Source organism: Chrysochloris asiatica, unplaced genomic scaffold (genome assembly GCF_000296735.1).
Source record: "Chrysochloris asiatica unplaced genomic scaffold, ChrAsi1.0 scaffold00051, whole genome shotgun sequence".
In the NCBI taxonomy this organism is placed as follows: Eukaryota; Metazoa; Chordata; class Mammalia; order Afrosoricida; family Chrysochloridae; genus Chrysochloris; species Chrysochloris asiatica.
This window is the reverse complement of record NW_006408569.1, coordinates 14,714,884-14,718,032: the sequence shown is the minus strand read 5'-3', so window position 1 is coordinate 14,718,032 and position 3,149 is coordinate 14,714,884. Positions and strand designations below refer to the sequence as shown.

Sequence of the window (3,149 nt, the reverse complement as noted above, 5' to 3'; positions counted from 1 at the left end):
CCTTTCAGAGTATTGTCTATTTCTGATATTCTGTTATTGATCATTTGAACCTCTTTCTGTAGGTTTTGAATTGTTTCCAATGCTGTATCTATTTTATTTGATTGTTCCTGTAGTGCTTTCCTGACTTCTTCTTTATTTTTCTCAACTCCATTGTAAAGTGTTTTGAAACATTTTATAATCATTTTTCGGAATTCCTTCTCAGGCATTTCCATGGCTTGCCCACCTTCTGGAAGGGAGTCCAAGTTTCCTTTTAAGTCATTTGTCTCAGACATTTTATCTTGTTTCTGGACATATGCTGATATGGTCATCTGCTTTTGCTTCTTGGGCATATTTAGTGTTTATCTGTGGCCTTAATACTTAATTGAGTATGTGTTTTGGTATTTATTATGCTTTCTGATTGCTTCCAGGAAGATGTAATCAGGATGTGGGCTTCCCTTTTCATTCTTCTTATTGCTTAACTCAGAGTAACTTTCACAAGTGTTGTCTGTCTCCCTGGTATATGGCATTTGGTATTGATTCTTGCCTGGGTTTGGTTGTTTTATAGTGTGTGATTGTAGCTTGGCTATATGGCAGCAGTTGCTGGTAGAAGGGGGAACATAAAACAGCAAAATAGCACCAGCAAAAAAACAAACAAGAAAGCAACAACAGCAACAACAACAAAACTAGACTGAATAATGTAGTCTATAATCACAGAAAAGGGAGAGGAGAGAGAGAAGAAAAAAGAAAAAAATTTGTAGCCTAATATAAGTAGGACTTTAATGTCCTTTCTTCAGCTTCTTGCTTTCAAAGCTGCCTGAGAGATTTCAAGATGTCACCGTTTGTTTGTTATGCTGTACCTCAGGCTTTAGTTTAATTTTTGGCCTTTTTTGTTGTTGTTGTTAGACCAACTCAGAAAAATAAAATTCTGGTTTATTGTTGGACAACATTGTTTCACACATACATCAAACAGACCCCCCCCAAAAAAAAATAAACAGCAACTTCATAGACAAAAAAAGGAAAAGAAACTTTATCTTTTGCCTTTTTTAACCATCTCATACAAACCAACTACTTATAGTACAGCTAAGTACGTACACAAAAAAGTTACTGGAATGCTCGGAATAAGATTGTAATTTTTTTGTTTTTGTTTTTGATTTTTTTTTACAAGTTATTTTCTCCTTTGAGATTATAATGAACATGGTCACACCACAAGTAAAGTCAGAATTAGGACAGACAATGCTCTAAAGTCTGGTTTGGTCATCTGAGATCATAAAACATGGCTGACCCCTAACAATGTATACAAAAATATAAAATGTAAATAAAAAATACAAACAAATCTTCCCTTTTAAAGTACTTTTAAGAAAAAAAGCAGGGCCTTGGAAGTTTTTTTTTTTTTTTCTCCCCTGTTTCAAATTTACGTTGTGGTTTTGGTTGGGTGGTGGTGAGTTCTTGTTATCTGCGGGTGGTGCTGCCCAAAGTGGGTGGGTGGGACTCTCTACTCGAAGGTGACCACGTTTAGATTCTGAGACGGGAAGTGGAGGGTGAATAGGTCACCGTGGCCTTTTTAAATTAAACTTTTCCTTTTTTGCTGTCTAGTCATCCTCATCAGTCTTCTGCTTCTTGGTGTCAACATCATCATCCTCATCATCTTCAGCTGTCCATTTGCCCGTAGCTGCCTCAGCCTCCTCATCTTCATCTCCATCTTCTTCCTCACCATCACCTTCTTCCTCTTTCTCCTCCTCCTCACCTTCTTCCTCTTCCTCATTTACCTCATTGTCAGCCTCCTATTCCCCATTTTCCTCATTAGCGTTCCCATTAGTGGGTGTGTCTCTTCCATTTTCTGTTTCCTCCATAACCTCCTTCGTCTTGGTGGTAATCTCAGAGCTGGTGTCCTCAGCCACGTCTGACATGATGGGGAACTCCAGTAATCCAATACAGAGGATGACAAAGAGTGCGAGTTTGGGACTCTGGCGAGAGAGCTACCTGAGTCTGCAGAGGCAGAGGTGGCTGCGGGGAACAATGCAAAGATGGGTTTTCAGAGCAGCCAGTCCTGTTTTGTTTTTAAACTCTCTTTGCCTCTTTACAGCCTTGTCCTGCCCTTTCCTGTATTAAAAAAAAAAAAAGTTCAGGGCCTGCTCTTGGGCTGAGTATCTGTGCGCAGGCGTGGCAGGAGAACCCACCATTGGTGAGGATGGGAGGGTGTCCACTCGCTCAGGCTCCCCCTATAGTCGCCAGAATGTAGGTGTGCAAACAGTGGGGGCGCCGATGATCAGATACCAAAAAAAATCAGAACAAAGACAAACTGACAAAGTATATTGTCCACCTTTGCTCCAAGGTTCTCAGTGGCATTTTTCCATGGTGTGTCTGCTCCCCCGCTTGGTCTTGCCGTTTGGTCTCGTCCAAGATGTCGGCTCCGGGCCTCCAAGCCTGTCAGATTCAAAAGTATGCGTTTTCTTACTTCATTTTCAAGTTCCACTAGCTATAAGCCTTCAAACTTTTAAAATATTCCTAGCTATGTGGTTCCGAGTTTTGGAGCTCTGCCCTGGATCTGTTTTGCCTGTTATTCTGTGGTATGGCTGATGGTGAACCTCACTGCACCTCCACCCTAGCAGCCATCAAGCCCTACCTCTCCAACATTTTTTTTTTTAACCAATGGCTATAACAGGACTGTTTTGGTCTTAAGCTTTAAGTGCTTTCCCGAAGGGTAAAGGATTGGCTACAGGATTCCCTAGATTATTATACTTTGTTTCTGCTGTGGTGGGAATGTTTGTAAAATATTTTAGTCACTTTGTCAAAAATCCATCGAGAGCCTTTTTTTAATGTTTATTATATAAGTCACCAGGTCACAATTTTTCATCAATTAAAATATTTTTTTAATATTACTTAGGCTAAGTAGCAAGGGTAGATGGTTTTGTGCTTGTGATACAGGTAGCAGAAGCACTTGTGGTCATCCCCTTTGGAGTATGACCCTTTCTGATGTAACACTGACTCTCTTCTCTGGACTTTGTATCTTAAGGAGGGCAACTGACTAATCAAGTAAAGCTGAAGCCCATTGGCGTATAGTTATGATCACACTGTCTATGCTGAAGTGAATGGCACATTTTATAACACATAAATTATGTCATTTAATCCTTATAATAATCCTACAAAGTTGTTACGTGCTGTCAGGTAGG

General features: G+C 40.0%; 1 pseudogene; it reads right to left on the bottom strand.

Annotated features, from left to right (window-relative positions):
- Window positions 1–1,568: 1,568 nt before the first annotated feature.
- On the bottom strand, window positions 1,569–1,886 carry LOC102830084 (annotated as a pseudogene).
- Between the last annotated feature and the right edge of the window lie 1,263 nt (window positions 1,887–3,149).